Genomic DNA, 27,262 nt, shown 5'->3' with positions numbered 1-27,262 from the left:
AAAAATGAGGCTTCCGAGACACTTTCTGACTAATGCTGAATAAAAGCCCCCAGTGTATTTTAGCTGATAGCTTGTGGAGGTGCTGCTTGATTGTGTGTACAGCAGCTGAATGCTGATACCTTCAGGCTAGTGGCAAATAAATTCACCAGTACAGGGAGATAGAGTGTAGGAAGTTGCCAGAGCACAGGCAGAGGCGTAATAAGAGAAGTTATGCACCAGTGGTGGGTTCTAGGAACATAGGAACAGGAATAGGCTATTTAGCCCCTCGAACCTGTTCCGTCATTCAATGAGATCCTGGCTGATCTGCGACCTAACTCCACATACCCGCCTTTGGCCCATATCCCATAATATCTTTGGTGGACAAAATACTATCAATCTCAGATTTAAAATTAACAATTGATCTAGCATCAATTACTGTTTGCGGACGAGAGTTCCAAATTTCTACCACCCTTTGTGTGTAGAATTGTTTCCTGACTTCACTCCTGAAAGGTCTGGCTCTAAGTTTTAGACTTAACCCCTGCTAGTCCTAGATTCCCCAACCAGCGAAAATAGTTTCTCTCTATCTACACTATGGGCTGGATTTTCATTGAGGAGGCGGGTAGGAGGCGGGACTACAACTTTCGGGGTTGTAGTCCTGCCTCCATTGAGTTCTAGCCAACCCACGTGATTTTGACTTGATTGACCTTGTTGAGCCCGCCCAGCGGGCTCAGCAGGCCAATTAAGGGCCACCTGGCAACAGGTGACGTCACAGATTGATATTTCATCTGTCAAGACCTTTTGACAGATGAAATATCAGCGTTTCACAGCTGTTTGAAGCTGTCAAACACTGACAATCTGTACTCCAGGTTAATTCCTTCTTCTCAGGATGATATAGAGATCTCCCCGGAACAGAAAGCTGAATGTTGGAACTTTTGACAGCTCGCAGCCATTCTGCTTTCTGTGCCGGTGAGATGAGGGACTCCTGTGACCTGAAGGAAGGAAGGCTGTAATGGTAAGTACATGTAAGTAAAACTTATTTAAACACTTTACACACACCAAACACACTTACCTTTGCACTCATGCACCCATCACTTACCTGAACACCAGACATCTCAACTCCTCCAAGCCCTTCATCCTGACGGCCCGCCTCGCTAACTTGGCGTGGTTTGGAGCCATCGGGAATCCCACATTTCACCAAGCAAAATAGGGATTAGGCTAAAAACTGCCTGTTAACTACCTGTTAACAGGCAGTTAATTAGCACTAATCCCCTTCCCGCCTCGGGGAGGCAGGTCCCAGTGTGGGCCGGGTACCCGCCTCCTTTGAAACTGGCATGGAGGCGGCTGGGGGTGGGATGGGTTTGTGTCCCTCGATTTCGGGATTTTAACCCCCCACACGCCTCCAATCCTGTCTCCACGGCCCAATGAAAATCCTGCCCTATCTGTTCCCCTTAATATCTTGAAAACTTCGATCAAATCACCCCTTAACTGTCTAAATTCTAGGGACTACAACCATAATTTGTGTAACTTCTCTTCATAATTTAACCCTTGGAGTCCAGGCATCATTCTGGTAAACCTACACTGCACTCCCTCCAAGGCCAATATATCCTTTCTACGGTGTGGTGCCCAGAACTGCGCACAGTACTCCAGGTGTGGTCTAACCAGGGTTTTGTATAGCTGCAGCATAACTTCTACCCCTTGTATTCTAGTCCTCTAGATATAAAGGCCAGCATTCCATTAGCCATTTTGATTATTTTCTGTACCTGTTCATGACATTTTAATGATCTATGTACCTGGACCGCCAAGTCTCTTTGGACCTCCACTATTTTTAGCTTTTCACCATTTAGAAAGTACCCTGTTCTATCCTTTTTAGGTCCAAAGTGGCCTTACATTTGCCTACATTGAAGTCCATTTGCCATAGTTTTGCCCATTCACTCAATCTATCAATATCTCTTTGTAATTTTATGCTTTGATCTACACTGCCTACAATTCCACCTATCTTTGTGTCATTGGCAAATTTGGACATGTGCCTTTCTATGTCATCATCTAAGTCATTAATAAATACTGTGAATAGTTGAGGCCCCAACACAGATCCCATCGGGACACCACTAGTCACATCCTGCCAATTAGAGTATCTGCCCATTATCCCTACTCTCTGTCTCCAGCCAATTTCCTAACCAGGTCAATAATTGCCTTCAACTCCATGGGTTTCAACTTTTGTTAACAATCTCTTATGAGAAACTTTATTAAATGCCTTCTGGAAGTCCATATAAATAACATCCAGAGACATTATCCTGTCCACTACTTTAGTAACCTCTTCAAAAAATTCAATCAGATTCATCGGGCATGACCTACCCTTTCACAAATCCGTGATGGCTCTCGCTGATCAGCTGAAAATTTTCAAGGTGTTCAGTCACCCTATCCTTAATTATAGACACTAGTAATTTCCCAACAACAGATGTTAGGCTAACTGATCTATAATTCCCTGGTTTCCCTCTCTCACCATTCTTAAATAGCAGAGAGACATGCGCAATTTTCCAATCTAAAGGAACGGTACCTGAATTGAGAAAACTTTGGAAGATTATAGTTAGGGCATTGCAATGTGCTCACCTACTTTCTTTAAAGAAACCATCTTGCCCTGGGGATTTGTCACTCTTTAGTGCCATTATTTTCTTCATTACTGTTAGTTTGCTTTTGCTAATTATGTTGCTTCCCTGTCCCCGATTCAATATTAGTTTCCTTGGGATTTCCAGCATGCTATCCTCTTCCTCTGCTGTAAATACCGATGCAAAGTAATTATTCAAAATGTCTGCCATTTCCTTAATATCATTGATAATAACACCAATATCATTTTTCAAGGGGCCAACATTGATCCTGACCACCCTCTTTTTCCTAATAAAATTGTAAAATAATTCTCACCGGGTTTGTAGATCTACAGCACCTCATCATTCGATTAGGCATTTAAAGCCTTCCGGACTCAACACCGAGTTCAACAATTTCAGATCATAACCTTTACCCCCATTTTTTTCCAGAGTGATTATTTCACTCTGCGCTTGTGCGCCCGTTTGGTGCTGCGCTTCCGCACTTGATCCGATTGCGCATGCGCAGTACCCAACGGTGCAGTGGCTGCACTATCCTTGGCTTCGTGCAGAGAAGGTCAGGGTATCCATTGGTGGCTGGGGGGTGGGGGGGGAGAGGGGATTGGGGGGGTAGAGAGGATCAGATGGGGGTGGAGAGGATCAGAGGCGGGGAGAGGATAGGGGGGAGGGGAGAGAGGACTGGAGGGGGAGAGAAAGGATTGGATGGGAGGGGGGAGGAGAGGGGATCGAAGGGGTGGTCTTGGGGAGTGCTCGAATTTGGTTCTAATTGCGGCTGATGCAACAAGCAGGCTGGAATTCTGCGCCAAGGGTAGCGGTGGGTCCGAACACTTGCTGAGTAAAATAGTATTGGGAGGGGGAAATGAAAAATGTGTGCAGTGACACAAACGCGAAAACTTTGACTGCCATTCTTTGTTGAATGGTGGGCATCCGTGCGTTTACCCCAAATATTGTAGCTCAGATCCGCAATATCAGAGAGGAAACCTAGAAACGTAGAAGATAGGAGCAGGAGTAGGCCATTCGGCCCCTCGAGCCTGCTCCACCATTCAATGAGATCATGGCTGATCATCCAAATTCAGTACCCTGACCCTGCCTTCTCCCCATATCCCTTGATCCATTTAGCCTTAAGAAATATATCTAACTCCTTCTTGAATATATTTAATTAATTGGCCTCAACTGCCTTCTGTGGTAGGGAATTCCACAGGTTCACCACTCTCTGGGTGAAGAAATTCCTCCTCATCTCTGTCCTAAATGGCTTACCCCTTATCCTTAGAGTGTGACCCCTGGTTATGGACTCCCCGGCCATCGGGAACATCCTTCCTGCATCTAGTCTGTCTAGTCCTGTTAGAATTTTATAAGTTTCAATGAGATCCCCTCTCATTCTTCTAAACTCCAGCGAGTATAAGCCCAATCGACTCAATCTCTCCCCATACGTCATTCCTGCCATTCCAGGTATCAGTCTGGTGAATCTTTGCTGCACTCCCTCCATGGCAAGAACATCCTTGCTCAGATAAGGCGACCAAAACTGCACACAATACTCAAGATGTGGTCTCACCAAGGTCCTGTACCACTGCAGCAAGACATCCTTGTTCCTGTACTCGAACCCTCTCGCTACGAAGGCCATCATACCATTTGCCTTCTTAACCGCCTGCTGCACCTGCATGCTTACCTTCAGTGACTGGTACACAAGGACGCCCAGGTCTTGTTGCACTTCCCCTTCTCCCAATCTATTGCCGTTCAGATAATAATCTGCCTTCCTGTTTTTGCCACCAAAGTGGATAACCTTGCATTTATCCACATTATACTGCATTTGCTGTTTATTCCAGCTCTTTGCTTCCTGTCTGCCAACCAGTTCTCTATCCAAGTCAGTACCTTGCCCCCAATCCCATCTGCCTTAACTTTACATGCTAATCTCTTATGCGGGACCTTATCAAAAGCCTTCTGAAAGTCCAAATACACCACATCCACTGGTTCTCCCTTATCTATTTTACCAGTTACATCTTCAAAAAATTCCAGCTGATTGGTCAAGCACGATTTACCTTTTGTAAATCCATGTTGACTTTGTCCGATCCTGTCACTGTTTTCCAAGTGCTCTGCTATTACATCATTTATAATGGACTCTAGCATTTTCCCCACTATCAATGTCAGGGTTATTGGTCTATAATTCGCCGTTTTCACTCTACCACCTTTTTTGAATAGTGGGGTAACATTAGCTTCCCTCCAATCCATGGGAACTGTTGAATTTTCGACGATGACCAGCAATGCATCTACTATTTCTAGGGCCACTTCCTTAATTAACCTAGGATGTAGATTATCAGGCCCTGGGGATTTATCGGCCTTCAATCCCGTCAATTTCCCTAACAGCATTTCCCTACAAATACTGACTTCTTTCAGTTCCTCCCTCTCATTAGACCCTATGTTCCCCGACATCTCTGGGAGGTTATTTGTGTCCTCCTTTGTGAAGACAGAACCAAAGTATGTATTTAATTGGTCTGCCATTTCTTTGTTCCCCATTATAAATTCCCCTGATTCTGACTGCAAGGGACCTACGCGTGACTTCACCAATCTTTTTCTCTTCACATATCTATAGAAGCTTTTACAGTCAGTTTTTATGTTCCCTGAAAGCTTACTCTCATACTCTATTTTCCCCCTCTTAATTAATCCCTTTGTCCTCCTTTGTTGAATCCTAAACTGCTCCCAATCCTCAGGTTTGCTGCTTTTTCTGGCCAGTTTATATTCCTCTCCTTGGATCTTATGCTATCCCTAATTTCCCTCGTTCGGCACGGTTCATTCACCTTTTTTGTTTTATTTTTATGCCAAACAGGAATGAACAAATTCTGTAGTTCATCCATGCGATCTTTGAATGTTTGCCATTACCTATCCACTGTCCACCCTTTGAGTAACATTCCCCAATCAATCCTACCCAACTCACGCCTCATACCATCGTAGTTTCCTTTATTTAAATTCAGGACCCTAGTCTCTGAGTTAAATACTTCACTTTCCATCTTAATGAAGAGTTCTATCATATTGTGATCGCTCCTCCCCAAAGGGCCTCGTACAACAAGATTGCAAATTAATCCTTTCTCATTACATAATACCCAGTCTAAGATGGCCTGATCTCTAGTTGGTTCCTCGACATATTGGTCCAGGAAACCATCCCGTATACACTCCAGGAATTCCTCCTCTACAGTATTGTTACTAATTTGGTTAGCCCAATCTATATGTAGATTAAAGTCACCCGTGATAACTGCTGTGCCCTTATTGCACGTGTCTCTAATTTCCCATTTAATGCCATCCCCAACCTGTGCATTACTGTTTGGGGTTCTGTATACAACTCCCACTAACATTTTCTGACCCTTGGTATTTCTCAGCTCTACTCATACAGATTCTACATCATCAGAGCTAATATCCTTCCTTACAATTGTGTTAATCTCCTCTTTAACCAGCAATACTACCCCACCTCCTTTTCCTTTTTGCCTGTCTTTCCTGAATATTGAATACCCCTGGATGTTGAGTTCCCAGCCCTAGTCACCCTGGAGCCATTTTTCTGTAATCCCAATCATATCATATCCGTTAACATCTATTTGCACAGCTAATTCATCCACCTTATTATGAATGCTCCTTGCATTAAGGCACAAAGCCTTCAGGCTTGTTTTTTTAACACTCTTAGACCTTTTAGAATTATTATTTACTGTGGCCATGTTTGATTTAAACCCTTGATTACTCTGACTGCCACTTTTGCTTTTCTCCTTCCTGTCTTTTGCTTCTATCCATGTTTCCCTTTCCTCTGTCTCCCTGCACAGGTTCCCAACCCCCTGCCATTTTAGTTTAAACCCTCCCCCGCAGCACCAGCAAACACTTCCCCTAGAACATCGGTCCCAGTCCTGCCCAGGTGCAAACCATCCATTTTGTACTGGTCCCACCTCCCCCAGAACTGGTTCCAATGTCCCAGGAAGTCGAATCCCTCCCCTTTGCACCATTCCTCTAGCCACATATTCAGCTGAAATATCCTTCTATTTCTACTCTGACTAGTACATGGCACTGGTAGCAATCCTGAGATTACTACCTTTGAGGTCCTATTTATTAATTTACCTCCTAACTCCTTATATGCAGCTTTTAGGACCTCATCCTGGTTTTTACCTATATCGTTGGTACCTATATGCACCACGACAACTGGCTGTTCACCCTCCCCTTCCAAAATGCTCTGCAGCCGCTCTGAGACTTCCTTGACCCTTGCACCAGGGAGGCAACATACCATTCTGGGGTCTCATTTGTGGCCGCAGAAATGCCTATCTATTCCCCTTAAAATAGAATCCCCTATCACTATAGCTCTCCCACTCTTTTTCCTCCCGTCCTGTGCAGCAGAACCACCCACGGTGCCAGGAAGTTGGCTGCTGCTGCCTTCCTCTGATAAGCCATCTCCCTCACCAATATTCAATCTGTTTGAGAGGGGGATGGTAACAGGGGACCCCTGCACTACCTGCCTGTGGTTACTACTCTGCCTGGTGGTCACCCATTCTCTTCCTGCCTGTGCAGCCTTTACCTGCGGTGTGACCAACTGTTTAAATGTGCTATCCACGACATCCTCAGCATTGCGAATGCTCCAGTATGCATCCATTCACAGCTCCAGCGCCGGAATGCAGTCTGCCAGTAGCTGCAGCTGGATACACTTCCCGCACACATGGTCATCAGGGACACAGGAAGCGTCCCTGATTTCCCACATAGTGCAGGAGGAGCATACCACGGCACCGAGCTGTCCTGCCATGAATTACCCTTTAATTAATTCAAATTAAATTAAATCAAATCAATCCCACCAATTACACTCCAATTAAATGATATACTCAAGCGCTCTTGTTTAACAGCAGTCCCCGCTACACAACAGAGACCCTAGAAACTATAAACCACAAAATTTAAGTTTGGAAAAAATAAGAAAGAGAGAAATACTCACTAACCAATCACTTACCTGCTTTCTGGTGATGTCACACTTCGATTACTTTTTACTTCTCTCTCCCGCTCTTGGAGCTCTGAGATTGGTAAGCCTACCTGCGCCTCGGGCTCCCCTTTTATCGCTGCCGCCTCGCCGCTCCTCCCAGGTCCGCACTGCCGCCGCCGGCGCTGCTGCTGTGGGGCCTACCTGCGCTTCGGGCTCTCATTTTAGGAGAGGGGATCGAAGGAGGAGAGAGAGGAGAGGGGATCAAAGGGGAGAGAGAGGATAGCAGATCAAAGCAGGAGAGAGGAGAGGGGATCAAAGGGGGAGAGAGAGGAGAGGGATCAAAGGGGGAGAGAGGAGATGGATCAAAGCGGGAGAGAGAGGACAGTGGATCAAAGCAGGAGAGAGGAGAGGGATCAAACATAGAAGATTGGATAGGAGCAGGAGTAGGCCATTCGGCCCCTCGAGCCTGCTCCGCCATTCAATGCGATCATGGCTGATCATCCAAATTCAGTACCCGGTTTCTCCTGCTTTCTCCCCATACCTCTTGATCCCTTTAGCCTTAAGAAATATATCCAACTCCTTCTTGAATATATTTAATGTATTGGCCTGTACTGCCTTCTGTGGTAGAGAATTCCACAGGTTCACCACACTCTGGGTGAAGAAATTCCTCCTCATTTCTGTCCTAAATGGCCTACCCCTTATCCTTAGACTGTGACCCCTGGTTCTGGACTCCCCGACCATCGGGAACATCCTTCCAGCATCTAGTCTGTCCAGTCCTGTCAGAATTTTATAAGTTACAATGAGATCCCCTCTCATTCTTCTAAACTCCAGCGAGCACAAGCCCAATCGACACAATCTCTCCTCATACGTCATTCCTGCCATCCCAGGTATCAGCCTGGTGAATCTTCGCTGAACTCCTTCCATGGCAAGAACATCCTTCCTCAGATAAGGTGACCAAAACTGCACACAATACTCAAGATGTGGTCTCACCAAGGCCCTGTACAACTGCAGCAAGACATCCTTGTTCCTGTACTCTAACCCTCTCGCTTCGAAGGCCAACATACCATTTGCCTTCTTAACTGCCTGCTGCACCTGCATGCTTACCTTCAGCGACTGGTGCACAAGGACACCCAGGTCTCGTTGCACTTCCCCTTCTCCCAATCTATTGCCATTCAGGTAATAATCTGCCTTCCTGTTTTTGCCATCAAAGTGGATAACCTCACATTTATCCACGTTATATTGCATCTGCCATGCTTCTGCCCAATCACCCAACCTGTCCAAATGAAAAGGGGAGAGAGGAGAGCGGATCAAAGCGGGAGAGAGAGGAGAGTGGATCAAAGGGGGAGAGAGAGGAGAGGAGATCAAAGGGGGAGAGAGAGGAGAGGAGATCAAAGGGGGAGAGAGAGGAGAGGGATCAAAGCAGGAGAGAGGAGAGGGATCAATGCAGGAGAGAGGAGAGGGGATCAAAGGGCAAGAGAGAGGAGAGGGGATCAAGGGGGAGAGAGAGGAGAGTGGATCAAGGGGGAGGGAGAGGAGAGTGGATCAAGGGGGAGAGAGAGGAGAGTGGATCAAGGGGGAGAGAGAGGAGAGGGGATCAAAGGGGGAGAGAGAGGAGAGGGGATCAAAGGGGGAGAGAGAGGAGAGGGGATCAAAGGGGGAGAGAGAGCAGAGGGATCAAAGGAGGAGAGAGAGGAGAGGGGATCAAAGGGGAGAGAGAGGAGAGTGGATCAAAGGGGGAGAGAGAGGAGAGTGGATCAAAGGGCGAGAGAGAGGAGAGGTGATCAAAGGGGGAGAGAGAGGAGAGGGGATCAAAGGGGGAAGAGGAGCTTGGAGAGAGGAGAGTGGAGTGGGGAGAAGGTCAGGTGCTCGGGGCGGAGGTCAGGAACTCGGGGAGAGAACGTCAGGAACTTGTTGGGGGGAGCACGGTGAGAACAGTGGGGAGGGGGGAAGAATATGATCCAGGTCTAAAGTGGGTGGGGGGGGCAAATGAGGGGAAGAAAGAGATCCAGATGGGATGATAGATCACGTTCTCCCACCCTCTGTTAGGCCTGGATCACGTTCTTCCACCCCCTTTACACCTGCACCACGTTCTCCCTCTCCTCACCACTAACCCCCCCTCCCAACCCGCCCTCCCCCCCGTCCCAGGTCGCAGCAGATCACTACCACCCTATCAAGGGCAACTAGGGATGGGCAATAAATAAATGAATTTTTAAAAATGAGAGCGTATTCTGTGTTGGTCCTACAACATGCATAACATTACATTTTCCAGATTCGATTATTCCAATGTTCTCCTGGCCAGCCTCCCATCTTTCACCCTCAATGAACTTGAGCTCATCCAAAACTCTGCTGCACGTACCCTAACACGCAGCAAGTCCCATTCACCCATCATCCCGTGCTTGCTCTGCTGTGTGGCTGTGCAACTGTCTGGGGGTCCCGCACAGACCTTTAAAGGGACTACACACCCAAAAAAAAATTGGGGGGAATATTGTTCACCAACACCTTGATTTTAAAATTCTCATTCTCATGTTAAAATCCCTCCATGGCCTCACCCCTTCCTATCTGAACTCGGCAGTGTGAGTGCTCCTAACCCGGGAGGGTGAACCCTGTCTGTTCTCTGAAAGGAGTAGTGTTAGCACTGTGAGCTCTGCACCCTGGCTGTCACAATAAAAGGATCAAATTACACATTGCAAAGATCTTGATTACTCAGGCAGGAAGGATCTAATTACACATTCCAGACAAATGGCTGGGTGTGTCTTGTCCTTCAAGGGGACCAATCAGAAACCTGGTCTCTTCCTCCAAGGGGACCAATCAGAACTTTGGTGTTGCAAATAATTTAAGCCTTTTTTCAGAGTGTAGCTGTTGATGATTCTGCCATTCCCATTTATATCTCTTCTAGATCCATCTTTAATTGTCCCATTACCATCCCCCTTTGTCTTGCACCATCATCCCTTTTGTCATTTAATCTCTCCTGTCTTCCATCCTATCACAGACCTTCCCTTTTGTTCTTTCCTCCCTTCCCTCCCCACTTTCCCTGCCTCTGTACTTGCTTAAAACCTGTTACATCTGTGCCATTTTCCAGTTCTGGCAACAGGTCATCAACCTGAAACATTAACTCTGTTTCTCTCTCCACAGAGTATTTCTAGCATTTTCTGTTTGTATTATTGTAGATGTACAGTCCTCTTTAATTGTACATTTGGCAGTGTATGCGTGGGCATAAATTAAACCTAATAGTAGTGGATGAGAAGCATATAAAAGAGCAAAAAGTGCAGTTCCAATTAAGTTTCATATGGTTTTGATAGCACCTTGTCATGTTAACAGAACAATGGCCCAGAAATTCGGGTCGGAGGCTTCCCGCAGGTGCAAGCCTCCGACCTGCACTTACCTAGCACGCCAGCCGTTGTACTGTGGGCCCGCGTGGGATTCCGATCCTGGGCATCCTCCAACTGCCGGCGCGCAGTGCTTGCGTATCCCAGGGGCGCAGTTAGTTCGAAGCGTCCCCGGGATCACATGGGCCATGGAGAGCCAATGGTAGCAGGGAATGCCTATTCATAAATTTGACAGGAAGAGCTGTCAAAACTATAAATACAAATCAGCCCCAAAACATAACTAAAACTTCAAATAATTTTTTAAAAAATCACATTTTTAAAATAACTATAAATTACATAAAATAACTATTTTAAACAATAATTTTAAATTCTGAAAAAATTAATTACAGTTTCTAACAGGGCTAATAATAAACTTACCTTTCTTTAAAGTATTTAAAAATAATAAACCTGTGGAAAAAATGTTTTAATTTTACTTAATTCACCACTTACCTTGTTAAAAACAGGCCTTGCGACTGCTTTTTAAAAGTGTAACTCCTGGAGACTTACCCTCCCATCTATTTTACAGGTTTCTCTGGAAGTTCCAGGCGCACGCACTGCCTCTCTGGCGCACGCGTTTGACCTGTGAACCCCTTTGGAAGTTCCGGTTTCCCACGCATGCGCAGTGCATGCACAAAACCGGCACTTTCGTTGGGCCTACGCGTTAGTACCCAGCGCGTACTCACCCGTGGGGACCCGAATTTCTGGGCCATCATGACTTTATGTTCAATTGGGCTTTCTCATTATGCTCAATATTACTCCAGATTATAGGGTAGAATTTCTGAGCATGGTGGCGAGAGGAGCGTGTGGTGCGGCCATTGTACTGCCTGAATCATGCCTTGCTGATCTGGATGAGTCTCCAGTGTTAATCTCGTTAGGAATTCAGAGCGAGCTCCTGCTGTGTAATCCACCAAGTGATTGGAGCTCACTGATTCTAAGACACGGCATTCAACACTGCTGCAAGCATTTAAAGGAGAATGCATTTTAGGAGGAAAAAAAGTTTAGCAACGCTTGTTCAATACAACACAGTATGAGAATGGAGGAGCAGCATAACAGAGGTTCCCTGATGCAGAAGTGGAGATGATGCTGCCAATGGGACACGGGAAAGTTGCCCCGTTTTGGCAGTCCAGGACATTCTCCCCACAGGGGACATGGGTCAAAATCACAAACACTTTTACAGACCTGTTTTTCTATCGCCACCCCCCCACCCCCCCGGATCAGCACCTCATAGCATCCTGCGTCACTCACTCCACTGTTGTAAACAGTAGCGCAGGAATACGGCAATTAGTGTGCTTTTAAAACAACCCCAACATTAATTTCACATTTAAATAAAAACAGAAAATGCTGGAAACACTCAGCAGGTCAGACAGCATCTGTGGAGAGAGAAATTCCGAGTTAATGTTTCAGGTCAATGACCTTTTATCAGAATTGGAAGAAGTTAGAGATTTAACCGTTTATAAGCAAGCACAGATATATTGAGCATAAACCTATATGTTCTAATCCTGTCCCAAACCAGAGATTTATCCAACTCCTTCTTGACAGGGTTAATTAACCAAATTTCAATGCGTAGCTTGTTAATTTTAAACCTGCATCCTCTAACTTGCCAAATAGCTCTACCTGAATTTAGACTCATGTTCAAATATATCACAAACTCCTACAAAATATGGCTTTGGTTCTGAACGATTTACTTTCAGTTTTTTTTTGCTCAGTGTCTACTGTAGTTAAGTTGTTTCAAATGCTTCCGTTTCTACAGATGATGGTGCTCGGTAGTTGCCGAGCTAAACTCAGACAGAGCAATTGTTTTTCTGCTGGTAATCTTTAATTTTCCCCTGCTGTCTGAAACTCAACAGTGAGCAAATTCAGGGAGGCCTCAGCCACAGATGGAATACAAATCACGGAGCGGTAGGCAAGTAAAGACTTGTTCCTCAGGCAATGAAAGAACATACACTCTACTAGTGCAGTCTTAAGAATAATTCTGACAATCCTCAGGCACAAAGTAAACTCAATATTTGAGATGCATTTGCTGATGTATAAAATATTACTTGAAGAGTTGTCACATTCTGGAACTTAATTTCAGTGAAATTATGGAACAAGATGGAGCGACATTGACCCTAATCCTTACCTATTCTCTACACATATTGGAAGTATTAAGAAGCAAAAACATTGTTTGTCTGTGTAGTGAAGTTGTTGGGTTTAATACTTTCTTTGGAATAATATTTTTGTTTTTCAAGTTTAACAGGTACTTCAAAAATTACAAAGAGTAGGTGGGATTGCACAGGCAAAAAATAGAGTTTTTATTAGCATGGTGACATGATTGTTTTTGTATCAAATCACCTTAAAGGATCAGGTGCCACAGTGCTTTAACATTTTCACCTCAGGAACTTTCATGTAAATTTAAACCATACTGAAGAAATTAATGTAAGACCGGCTATTTCCACCTCTGGACCATCGCCCGACTCCGCCCCTGCCTCAGCTCATCTGCTGTTGAAACCCTCATGCTTTTGTTTCCTCTAGACTTGACAATTCTAATGCGCTCCCCGCTGGCCTCCCACTCCCACTTTCTACCCGCCGTAAACTTGAGGTCATCCAAGGTTCTGCTGCCCATGTCCTAACTCACACCAAGTCCCGTTCACCCATCTCCCCTGTGCCTCCTGGTTAAGCAACGGCTCGATTTTAAAATTGTCATCCTTGTTTTCAAATCCCTCCATGTCCTCATCCCTCCCAATCTCTGTAATCTCCTCCAGCCTCACAACCTGCCGAGATATCTGCGCTCCTCTAATTCTGGCCTCTTGAACATCCCTGATTTTAATCACTCCACCATTGGTGGTCGCGCTTTCAGCTGCCAAGGCCCTTAGCTCTGTAAACCTCCCTGAACCTCTCCACCTCTCTACCTCTCTTTCCTCCTTTAAGATGCTCCTTAAAACCTACCCCTTTGACCAAGCTGTCCTAATATTTCCTTATGTGGCTCGGTATCAAATTTTGTCCTATAAAGCTCCTGTGAAGCACCTTGGGACGTTTTACTACTTCTACCAATTAAAGATATCGGACCCATGGGCAATTTTCAGGCATCCCTGGCAGCACCTAAAACAGGTATTAGGTTCCTTACCTATGTACATGAGTGGCCTAAAACCTGCTTTAGGCCACGTTATAGAAATTATGCTGCAATGAACTTGCCCAAATTTAGCAAATGAGGCCTGAGGCCCAATTTCAGATGAGCCTCGGCCTTTCGGTTGAGGCACAGGCTCCATGCCTGCCATTGGTTATGTGCCCGGAAGTGCACCCTAATTAATTTCTACCCCAAAGTGTCTTACATGAAATTAAGCTGGGGGAAGGGCGGGGGAGTGGGACTAGCTGAAGTGCTCTTGCAGAGAGTCGGCAGAGGCTCAATGAGCTGAATGGCCTCCTTCTGTCCTGTAACCATTCTATGATTCTATGAGCTCAACCCACTTCTTAGGAGGTGTAGGTTCCACAGCACAAAACTCCCCTCAATGTATCATTAAATTAGCAGTGTCACTTAGAGAATGGTGAAGGAGCTGGAAAAAAAACAGGGTTGTACATTACGGGGTGCTTTTATGTAACAAATCTCCATTTATCTGTTACTAAGAGGCAGCTTGAAACTTCCCTTTTGGTGTCTCCTAGGAAGGTTGAGGTACCATCCAGCAAAAATATGTCCTTCAACTTTCTTCCTACTTCTAGGGAGACCATGTAGCTTCTATCTGGCACCTCCCTGTCTCATAGTTCAGGTCAACAATTGAGCAGAGCAAGATCATAGATAATAGAAATTACAGTACAGAAGGAAGCCAATTGGCCCGTTATGATTATACATGTGCTAGCTCTTCCAACTGGAGCTATTTACTCTAATGACATTTCACTGCTCTGGTAAGGGATTGAGTCTGTGACGTTCTCATTTTGTGGTGGTTCAAGTTTGTATTCAACATGCAATTCCATTGTACCAACCTAGAGCACTCTTCCGATCTTTGGTTGAGAAACACTGTTGGGGGCAGAGTAGAAAGGTTTGACCCTCTATCTGACCTGGAAATGCTCGATGTTGACATTAACCAAAATGCTGTCTTTTTCCAGGGAAGCCACATGTAGCATTTCTTTCCATCAGTTCAAAAACAGAGAGATTGTTAGGTGCTTCCACTTCCACAGAGCTTGCTTTCTGTTAAGTAAATCGACAAACAGGGGACCCGCCCTAAAATAATATGATTTTTTTTTGTTTACATAGGGTAGCTAGGTGGTAGGGTGTACGAATCCCCCACCATCAACATCCTGGGGGGTCACCATTGACGAGAAACTTAACTGGACCGGCCACATAAATACTGTGGCAACAAGAGCACCTCAGAGGCTAGGTATTCTGCGGCGAGTGTCTCACCCCCTGACTTCCCAAAGCCACCTACAAGGCACAAGTAAGGAGTGTGATGGAATACTCTCCACTTGCCTGGATGAGTGCAGCTCCAACAACACTCAAGAAGCTCGACACCATCCAGGACAAAGCAGCCCACTTGATTGGCACTGCATCCACCACATTAAACATTCACTCCTTCCACCACCAGCGTACCGTGGCTGCAGTGTGTACCATCTACAAGATGCACTGCAGCAACTCACCAAGGCTTCTTCGGCAGCACGTCCTAAACCAGTGACCTCTACCACCTAGAAGGACAAAGGCAGCAGGCGCATGGGAACACCACCACCTCCAAGTTCTCCTCCAAGTCACACACCATCCTGACTTAGAAGTATATCACCATTCCTTCATCGTCGCTGGGTCAAAATCCTGGAACTCGCTACCTAACAGCACTATGGGTGTAGCCTCACCACACGGACTGCAGCGGTTCAAGAATGCGGCTCACCACCACCTTCTCAAGGGCAACTAGGGATGGGCAATAAATGCTGGCTCTGCCAGCGACACCCACATCCCATGAATGAATAAAAAATAAATCTCCGACCGGACTCAGTACCTAATGACACAGACATCATCAGGTAGAAATCCTGCTGTGTGGAGTATAATTTTTAAGAGGAAGAGTTAATCCAACTCAGGCTCAGTTTTCAAAGTACTATTTTGTTCAGGGAGCAGGAAGGAGTACTGTTAAGTCTGTGTGTTCCAGTTGTATTAAGATTAATTACTGACACAGACTACAAGAATAAAGTTCAACAGGTCTTTACTAGTTGGAGGGCAGGACTATACTAAATACAATATCACTACACAGTACTTATATACCGGTGGTCACCACCGGTATTACGTATACAGCAGCCAGAGAAAGTAGTACATCTCTTAAGGTGGAACAGGCTTAAGTTCTCTTAAGGTGGAACAGGTTACATACACCACAATCCTCCCTTTTTAGCTTAACAGTCATATCCCCATTTAACATAACATCATAACATATATACATATATAACTTCAGGTATAAACAGTTCAAAGGTTCAGTCTCTCAGGAGGCCTTCTGATTCAGTTTGGATAACGCCTTTCAGTGGTCTCTGATTCTTGTTACTGAGGTGACTCTTCTTGTTGGTTTCCTATGTATTGGACGTCATCATCAGGTACAGTTCCTGCCGAGGTAGATGCTTCAGGTTCATTAACGTCTTCCACAGTTGTCTCTGTCGCAACCAGGGGTTCGACCCTTGCTCTTGATTCTACCAGTTGATCCGCATGACGCCTTATCACATTGTTACCAATATCTACTGTGTACATCAGAGGTCCTTGTCTGGCCCGAATTGTTCCGGACTGCCATTTTTCGTTTCCATAGCCCCTTGCCAACACTGGTTGTCCTACGTCGAAACTTCGAGTGGACTTGTTATTAATATGCCGGAACTGTTTGTTTTCCACTTCCCTCCGCACATTTGGTTTTAACAAGTCCAACCTGGACCGCAACCTCCTGTTATAAAACATCATGGCAGGACTTTGGTTAGTCACTGCATGAGCGGCGTTTCGATATGCCATTAGGAAATTGTCCACCTTGTGTTGTAACGGAATCTGATCATCGTTCATGGCCTTTATTGCCTTTTTGAATGTTTGGACAAATCTCTCGGCCAACCCGTTTGTCGCCGGATGATATGGGGCAGAGGTATAATGTTTCACCCCATTCTTCTTTAAAAAAAATTTGGAATTCTTCCGGCACAAACTGTGGTCCGTTGTCCGAACATATCTGTTCTGGCAATCCATTCCTTGTGAATATTGTTCTTAACACCGCAATTGTCTTTTCTGAAGTAGTGGTATTCATCTTGATCACTTCTGGCCATTTGGAATGTGTGTCCACCGCAATTAGGAACATGGAGTCCATGAATGGACCAGCAAAGTCAATATGTACGCGTTGCCATGGGGCTGAAGGCCATTCCCATGGGTGTAGCGGTGCGATCGGAGGTGCATTTTGCACTTTTTGGCAACCAGCGCAGCTTTTTGTCAACTCCTCTATCTGTTGGTCAATGCCCGGCCACCATACATAAGCCCTAGCAAGACTTTTCATCTTAACTCCCCCCAGATGACCTTCATGCAGTTCCTTTAGAACTCTTTCCCGTAACTTGGGAGGAATAATCACTCTTGTCCCGTACATCAAAGTACCATGGCAGACGGACAGCTGGTCTCGCCTTGCCGAGAATGCCGGTAACAGAGGATCACCATGTGTTGGCCATCCCTTCACTGTCACCTCGTAAACTCGGGACAGTGTCGGGTCATTCCTGGTTTCTCTTTCAATACTTGCATTGGTGACTGGTAAACACTCGATGATGGTCGAATGAAATAACTCAACAGGGTCAACTTTCGTCGTCTCTTCTGCTTCAGGTAGTGGCAGGCGCGACAGCCCATCAGCATTGCCATGCTGCTTTGTACCTTTGAATTCTATTTGATATTGGTGTGCCCCTAGGAAAAGGGACCATCTCTGGAGTCGCTGTGCTGTCATCACCGAAACACCCTTCTTAGGGTTAAAAATGGATACCAACGGCTGATGGTCTGTCAGAAGTGTGAATTTTTGGCCCTGCAGGTAATGATTAAACTTCTTCACTCCCCATACAAGGCTGAGAGCCTCCCTATCGATTTGCGCATAGTTGCGCTCAGCGGAGGTCAATGATCTGGATGCAAACGCGACTGGCCTTTCCGTGCCATTTGGCAACTTGTGTGAGAGTACTGCCCCAATACCATATGGAGAAGCATCACAAGCCAACCGAATAGGCAGTGTCGGGTTGAAGTGAGCCAACACTTCCTCTGAGGTGATCAATTCTTTTCTTTTGCGAAATGCCTTCTTACAGTTTTCGCTCCATTCCCATGGTACCCCCTTCTGTAAAAGAACGTTCAGCGGGTGCAGTACCGTGGATAGATTCGGTAGAAACTTATGGTAATAGTTAATCAATCCCAGAAACGACCTCAACTGAGAGACATTATCCGGAGCGGGAGCCTTTACAACTGCCTCTATCTTGTCAGGAGACTTATGAAGCCCCTCCCGGTCAATGACATGACCACAGTACGAGATCCGCTTCTGAAAGAACTCACATTTCTGCCGATTAACTCTAAGTCCATACTCTTTCAGTTTGTTGAGCACCAGTTCCAAGTTTGCGAGGTGTTCTTCATCACCATCACCTGTAATCAGAATATCGTCCAGGTAACATTGTGTGCCTGGAATTCCCTGTAATACCTGCTCCATGGCCCTCTGCCAAATTGCCGGAGCCGATGCCACTCCAAAAACCAGCCTATTATACCGGTACAAACCTCTATGCGTGTTGATCGTGAGGTACTGGCGTGACTCTTCTTCAACCTCCATCTGCAAGTACGCCTGTGCCAGGTCTATCTTGGTGAAGTGTTTCCCGCCAGACAACGAAGCAAAAATATCCTCAATCCGCGGAAGCGGATACTGCACCGTGTGAAGCACCAGATTAACGGTGATCTTGAAATCTCCACAGATGCGAACCTTCCCTGGTTCTCCTGGCTTGTTGCTCGAAGGACGTTTCATAACGGGAACAACGGGCGTAGCCCACTCACTCCAATCTACCTTAGACAGTACACCTGAACGTTCTAGCGCTTCCAGTTCCGCTTCTACAGTAGGTCGTATTGCATAGGGTACCGGTCGGGCTTTGAAAAATTTTGGTTGTGCATGTTCATCAATCTTGATGTTTGCCGTAATTCCTTTCAGTGTTCCCAGTCCTTGCTGGAACACCTCTTTAGCATCATCCAATATTTTGGACAATCGTTTAGGTTTGACATCTGTTTCCCCGGAATCTACCGTTAGTGCTTTTAAGGAGTGCCAGTCCATATTCATTTTTCTAATCCACTCCCGTCCCAGTAGTGGTGGACCTCCTTCAGGTACACATATAAGTCCATTACTTGGCTTTCTTCGCCCTTGTGGACCACTTTTACCTCTATCTTTCCGATGGGGTACACTCTTTGCCCCGTGTATGTTTTCAATATAATCTCCGTATCCCGTAGGGGAATATGTTGGAATAACCTTTTGTAATCTTTCTTATTCATGACCGTCAATGCCGATCCAGTGTCCAATTCCATCTTTACTTGGACTCCTGCTATCTGAAGAGTGACCCAAATTGTCTGGAGATCTGCATCCTTACCAACGTTGTGTACTCTTAAGCTACCCAGTTCATTACTGCTAGCGTCTGAATCTGACTTCTGTTCGTTCGAACTGGTCTTTGTCACCTTGTGCACCTTTATGTATTTTCCTTGCGGTGACTTTTTGTTGCTGGTCTTCTTTCCTGACCGGCATACTTTAGCTATGTGGCCAAGCCTGCCACACGTTCTGCATTCTTGGTTTTTAAACCAACACTGGTTCTGATCGTGTGTTGTCTTTCCACAACGATAACATTTGACAGTACTCAAACCCAATTTATTTGTACTGTGTTCCGGTGACCGTAGCTGCATTACTGCCGTGCCTCTCGCTGCGGCTTCGTGTGCTGCTGCCATAGTGACCGCTTTCTCAAGCATCAGCTCATTCTCCTCGAGCAGTCGCTTTTGTGTATCTTCTTTTAATAATCCACACACAAATTTATCTCTTAGCGCCTCTGTCAGTCTCGTTCCAAACTGACAGTACTTTGCTAGCTTACGCAATTCCATTAAATATTCAGCATTGCTTTCATCCTTCAGCTGCCTTCTGCTGTAAAATTTAAATCGTTCCGCTAGCATCAGCGGCGTGGGGTTTAGATGATTTTTCAGGACAGTAACAATCTCCTCGAACGTCTTATCCGCCGGTTCATCTGGTGATAAAAGGTGTTTCAATTGCCCGTATGTCTTCGCACCCATTAAGTTCAATAACGTTAGTGCTTTCTCTGCATCTGGGATTTTATTTGCTTTACAATAATTTTGTATGCGTTCTACATACATGGCCCAATCTTCGATGTCGCCATCAAAGGTATCAATGTTCCCATGTTTAGGCATCGTTGCAATTTATTTTATCCCAAGATGGCGGCTTCCCGCTCTTGTCTTCATCCTCCGCCTACAAAATGGTGGTTTTCCCGCGCTTGGCTGTCTTCACCCACTGGCTGCAATGGCGTTTGGCGTGCCGCTGCTGCTCCCCTTTCCCAGCGGTTAGTAACTCCCCCAACGCTGTCTCCGCTTCACCGCGGCTCCCTCGGGCATTCGCGCTTCCCCGATGTCGCGCCTCGCAGCCCTTCTTGCAGCCCGGTTATTAGCACCGGCTGCGTTCGCCTTCACCGCGGCTCTCGCGCCTTCAGTCACCCCAGACGCTGCGCCTTTTTGGCCTGAAAGCGGCCCGGCCCTTATCACCAGCCGCGATCGATCTCACCGCCCTTATTCCTCGTCTTCCTCCCCCCGTCTGTACAGCCAACGCGGCCGACTTTCTGCTCGCGTCGCTGACCTGCTTACCCACCACCGAGGTAGAAAGAAGATAGCTGACTGCCGCTGATGGAGGCTTCGAGTTCAGGATGTCTTCTGCACTCCGGGTTCTCGATGCCTGCCGCGTGACGTGTCTTCCAGCAGGGTGATGAGGGTGGATGCCTCTCTTCGACGCCCGTTCTGTGGACGAAGCCGCCGTGGATATAAACTGCCGCAGGGTAAGAATCGGACTCGTCGCCACTGTTAAGTCTGTGTGTTCCAGTTGTATTAAGATTAATTGCTGACACAGACTACAAGAATAAAGTTCAACAGGTCTTTACTAGTTGGAGGGCAGGACTATACTAAATACAATATCACTACACAGTACTTATATACCGGTGGTCACCACCGGTATTACGTATACAGCAGCCAGAGAAAGTAGTACATCTCTTAAGGTGGAACAGGCTTAAGTTCTCTTAAGGTGGAACAGGTTACATACACCACAAGTACATGCCAGCATTGGCTTATGTTACACCGAATGCTGTAGCTACACGTGGGGAAGCACCATCATTCCCTTGCATCTAACTACCTGTAAGCTTTGATTAAAAGGAGAGGAAATAGAAGGAAAATATACAAAAGATGGCGGAGGCTAATTGGACACGTATCATTGACTATATATAATTGCTACAGGAGGGCTCCTGCTGATATTAAAATTAATCAAATGCAATTGATTTTAAATTCTGACCCGAGGTGCCAAGAAAGAAAATAAATACATGCAGGAAACAATCCTATTGGGTAATGTGGATGCAATCAATGCTGCCCTGGATTACCACCTGTGCGAACCCCAGAGCCTTATCCTACTGTTTCCAGTTGTCCATAGCAGGGGAAAGAGATGAAAATGCCTGCACTAGCAAACATGGCATCAGTCACCTGCTTAATGTAGACTGGCTGATATTATTGATCTCCCCTGTTGCAGCCTGGAAGCAACTGGCGGAAAGGGCTGCAGTGACCTTGATAGCAACAGGCAATACAGTGCCTAGTCAGGGAAGTGCAGGTATGTTGCCCCGAGCCTGTACACTCTTGGGAACATGCCATCTTCCAGCTGGCCTTCCCGCAGCTGCAGCTCCACGTGCTCCTTCCTGTTACTGCTGCTCATCTTCCTCCTCAGCCTCCAGCCAGAATGGAATTGCTACAAGGATCCCCATGTAGAAATAAAATATGTTGCCAGAAACCCTTTAAGATTTCTTGCTGCAATGCTCCATCTCACCCTCAGTAAGCTCCCCACTGGAGTGGAGCTAATTTACAGAACAAACGGGAAACTGTTCAACCTCCGTCGCCTCCAGTCCAGATCCAAGGTCGTCCCATCCTCTGTCATCAAATTACAGTATGCAGACGATGCTTGTGTCTGTGCTCACTCAGAGGTCGAACTCCAAACCATCGTAAGCACCTTCACCGAAGCATACGAGAGCATGGGCCTTACCCTAAATATCCGTAAGACAAAGGTCCTCTACCAACCTGCCCCCGCCACACAGTGCTGCCCCCCGATTATCAAAATCCACGACAAGCCCTTAGACAACGTGGACCACTTTCCATACCCCGGGAGCCTACTGTCAACAAGGGCAGACGTAGACGACGAAGTCCAACACCGCCTTCAGTGTGCCAGTGCAGCCTTCGGTCGCCTGAGGAAGAGAGTGTTTGAAGACCAGGACCTCAAACCCGGCACTAAGCTCATGGTCTACAGGGCAGCAGTGATACCTGCCCTGCTGTATGCTTCAGAGACATGGACCATGTACAGCAGGCACCTCAAAGCACTGGAGAGGTACCACCAACACTGCCTCCGCAAGATCCTGCAAATCCACTGGCAGGATAGGCGCACCAACGTCAGTGTGCTTGCTCAGGCCAACATCCCCATCATCGAAGCTCTGACCACGCTCAATCAGCTCCGATGGACGGGTCACATTGTCCGCATGCCCGATACGAGACTCCCAAAATAAGCACTCTACTCGGAGCTCTGGCACGGCACGAGAGCCCCAGGTGGGCAGAGGAAACGCTTCAAGGCCACCCTCAAAGCCTCCTTGAAAAAGGGTAACATCCCCACCGACACCTGGGAATCCCTGGCCCAAGACCGCACAAAGTGGAGGAGAAGCATCCGGGAAGGCGCCGAATACCTCGAGTCTCTTCGCCGGGAGCAAGCGGAAGCCAAGCGCAGGCAGTGCAAGGAGCGCACGTCAACCCAAGCACCCCACCCACCCGCCCCTTCAACCACCGTCTGCCCCACCTGTGACAGAGACTGTAGGTCCCGCATTGGACTCATCAGTCACCTGCGAGCTCATTTTTAATGTGGAAGCAAGTCATCCTCGGTTCCGAGGGACTGCCTAAGAAGAAGAAGAAGAAGAGAAGAAGATTTCAGAAGATTGTTCAGCCACTGCAAATCATTTCAGTAGTCAAAAACCACGATAAACTACCAGCAAAATGGCTCCCAAACACTTACAGCATTTTATATGACATCAGGCAAGTATCCCTTTAAGCAGCACTGTAATGCTAACCTCCCAAACTGTACCGGCCATGGTTTGTGGGCAGTTTGACAAAATAGCAGGGTAGGGCTGAATGACTTTGGCTTTGGCATCCTGAAAACATCAGTTGATCCCTATCAGCATGTATTTAAAAGGCTGCTTTGGATGGGAGCGCTGGCTGACTAAATTGAGGTCTGCCTGAAAATTAGAATTAGGGCGTGCCTCCAGTGGTAGGTTGACTTTTTTTTCTCCGTGACTTTCATCTCACGACCTCCTCTATACCGATGTAAACAGAACGGTAGCGAGAAGAAAATTGCCCCCCACCCTAGTCTCAGTAACTATCTTTGATGAGGAGGGCAGAGGACAACAGCTACTGCTAAATTCTACAAATGTGATTCAAATTACTATTATTTGGAGAAGGTGTTGAATATTTCTACCTTCATATTCTCAATATTTTAATGGTTCATGTCACAACTAAACAAGGTAGTTTAATTTCCCTATTTTGATTGAAGGAGTAATAACTAATCTGGACCTAACCTGGATGTCACACATTTACTTCTATCATGTCAAGGCTTGCTGAGCAGATTAACCAGTGTAGCAGTGTGTCACCTCAAAAGAATGGAAAGTCGCAAACGTAGACTTGATGCCGTATTGACATACTAATTTTAATATAGTGCAATTTAGAGCTGCTTTATTAATAGTCACTGAAAGGCGAATGTTCTGATTCTGTCTTTTTAGTGCAGCTTTAAAGCTTGTGAAAAATGGCATGTTTAGGCAGCAAAAACCGGTTTCTGCTAATACGCATCTTGCGTGGAGAGGTTAATATAGCAATGTCAAGTTTCCATTATCGTACAAACCCAACTGGTTGACGATTGTCCTTTAGGGAAGGAAATCCGCTGTCCTTACCCGGTCTGGCCTATCTGTGACTCCAGTCCCACACCAACGTGGTTGACTTAACTGCCCTCTGAGGTGGCCTAGCGAGCCACTCAGTTGTGTTAGCATTGCTAAAAGAAGGCCCACTGCCACCAGGGGAGGGGCAATAAATACTGGCCTTGCCAGTGACGCCAACACCCCAAGAATGAATTAAACAAAAACATTGCTTTACAAAATCTTTATTAAAGCCAATAATTAAGGAGCAGGTTGAATTACTTTTGAAGCCCCTCTTTTATTTCAGGGTGAAGGGTGAGCATGGGGCTTGCGGGGCGAGCTGAAACAGTGCTCTGTGGAGGGTGAGCAGCTCTAATTCCACCAATAGCCCTCCACAGCTTTGTCTAGTGGACATTGAGATAAAGTTTTGTCTTCAATACATAGGCGATAATCTGGTGGAACAAATTGCCTGCTCATTGTAGAACCTGCCTAATTTTTATTCCATTTGAAATTCAGATTACCGCTCATGTGGAGAAAATTAAGGTTTATCCCACTGCGTCCTACTCCTGCCTTGCCATTCTCAGCTTCAGTATTCATATTCCCCTTCCACTCAGGCTCTCCTCTCAATCTCTTGATGCCTCCCCCCCCACCCCGCCTCCCTTACCAAAGATTTAATTACATAGAATTACATAGAATAGAAACAGGCCATTCTGCCCAACCAGTCCATGCAGGTATTTATGCTCCACTCGAACCTCTTCCCATTCTTCCTCATCTAACTCTATCAGCATCACCCTCAATTGCCTTCTCCCTCATCTGCTTATCTAGCTTCCCCTTAAATGCATCTATACTTTTCACCTCAACTACACCCTGTGGTAGCGAGTTCCACATTCTCACCACTCTCTGGGTAAAGAAGTTTCTTCTGAATTCCCTATTTGATTTCTTGGTGACTATCTTATATTCATGGCCACTAGTTTTGCTAGAGAAAAGAGATCCAGCCTGTTAATCCCTTTCTGATAGGTATAACCTCACAATCTAGCATCATCCTTGTAAATATGTTTTGCAACTTCTCCAGTGCCTCTATATCCTTCTTATAATATATCAACCAGAACGGTACACAGTACTCCAAGTGTGGTCTAAACAAGGTTCAATACAAGTTTAGCATAACTTTCTTACTTTTCAATTCTATCCGTCTAGAATGAAACCCTAGAGCTTGGTTTGCTTTTGTTGTGGCCTTATTAACCTTAATCTTACGCATTTTAGCTTCTTCCTTTGATATGTGCCCCCAATCCTTCTTTCCCACAGCCCACCACCTGCCTCTACACGTTCCTGTATCCACTGGTGCAACCATTGGCAGGGACGGTCAGGAGACTCCTGAATCCTGCCACCTCTATTTCTCCCACTGCAGCCTCATTCCTTTACTCAGTTCTCCCAAAAACAGTGAAATACTGCATTCAAAGGCATCTATGCTTTCCTACATCCACCATCACCTACACTCCTGTCACCCTGGCCACTCTCCTCTGCTTGCTGCTTCACTGTACTCCAGTCTCTTTTTGTGTCCGTCTGTGCTCAATGGTACTATGCCCTGCTCCCTCTACTCCTTCCACCTCTAGCCTTGCTAATTTCCTGCTCTTCTCACCAGTGTTCTCCTCATTCAACTTGCAAGTACCTCCATCTATACTGTAGGGTTCTCAAAATTCCTACATTCCCCAAAAGTTATGGATAAAGGGACCCTATGGACAAGTTATTAAAAAGAGTACCCAAAATGGCTTCTGAAACCTCGTGACCAAGGCTTGCAGGATTTTAAAAGCAAGGCCCTGCAAGAAAGGCAGGCCAATTTCAAATCCTGAAACGAAACCTAACATGCATGGGTCTGTGAAAGGCCTTGTCATTTTCTAAAGCCAGACAGCTAGGTAAACACGGAATATGCATTCTTCACCTTGGAACAGATCAAGTCAGGATAGGCCTAATCTTGAGGCCATTAACTTTTTGCATAAATAATCAGTAACAGCTCACAGGTAGCTGCCAAGACAGGAAAGACGATTAAATTTCATAAATAACAAACAGCCAGGATATCGAAGCCATTAAACAAAGAGACAACCGCCCCAAAAGTTGTTAAAGTGAATGACTGTAATCATTTTAGACGAGCCCGCCAAATTAAACAAAGAACTGACCTGATTTGGTATGCAGATAAGGGGTGAAGAACAGGGTATAATTGTAGGCCCACTGGTAGCCAAGCTCTCTCTTGCTTCTCTTGCTGCTTGCTCCTGCCTCTCCCGACACCGAGGGTGCCCATTATAACACCGGGGGCCAAACGCGGGAGGAGAACGGAACCCGATTCAAACACACATGGGACACACGGGGCTGCAAACGGGCAGACGAGATGAGACGAATGGTAAAACCGATAGGCAGAGAAGGGCAGCGAAGAAGAAGCGTTGGGGACAAGCGGCCTAGTTATAAGCTGGCGTTTCATGCATGGATAGAAGAATCAGAACGACGGTATAAACCGCCAACTGAGCCTCAACCGCAACAAGACCATCGGCGACCAAACCACCACCAGAAGAACAACCATTTTCCTGCAAGGTGAAGCACCCAACAAAAGACTTTACCTTAACGAAGGAAAAGGAGGGTACTTCGCACAGACAACTCCATCGCCACACCCTGTGACCACGTGGCGATGGCAGGCCCCAAAGGACAACAAGAGTGAACCCCAAAACCACAACCGGCCTGATCGACAGGTTTCAAACTGTAAAAGGAACCCCATTGGTAAGCATGAATTCCTGGCCCCTCGTAGCTTAATCTAGTTAGGTATTGGGGGTGGGATAAGGATAAGGGGATTTTTAAATGTGTTTGTTCCCTCGTTGTGCCGTGTGTTCCCCATTCCCAAATAAATGTAATTTTATATGCCTGTAATTATTCCAGTAATTCTCAGTATTGTGATTTTATTGTGCCTTTAATAAAAATTATGGTTTTCTTGCACCAAACCAGTTGTCTACTCTATTTTCTGTATCGCCGCCTGTACCTAAGTCCGGTGTCTAGAACCCAGGGGTGTGGGAGCGATTCGAACCACTCAGAGACAGTCAGGGGCAGAGCTGACTGGGCACAGGCCACCCCCTACAGAAATGGCGACCGCGGCAGGACACCGGCAACATGGGTGCGATACAGTAGATAATGGTTCGGAAGAGCAAACCATGATGGAAGAAAGGATTTTTGATTATGTGTTTAGTAAGGTGAATATCACGAAGAAGTGGATC

The sequence above is a fragment of the Somniosus microcephalus genome, chromosome 9 (genome assembly GCF_052327205.1).
Source record: "Somniosus microcephalus isolate GS21.2 chromosome 9, FLI_Smic_1.0, whole genome shotgun sequence".
NCBI classification, from domain to species: Eukaryota; Metazoa; Chordata; class Chondrichthyes; order Squaliformes; family Somniosidae; genus Somniosus; species Somniosus microcephalus.
The sequence above is the reverse complement of the archived record's forward strand: the minus strand, read 5'-3'. Positions refer to the sequence as shown.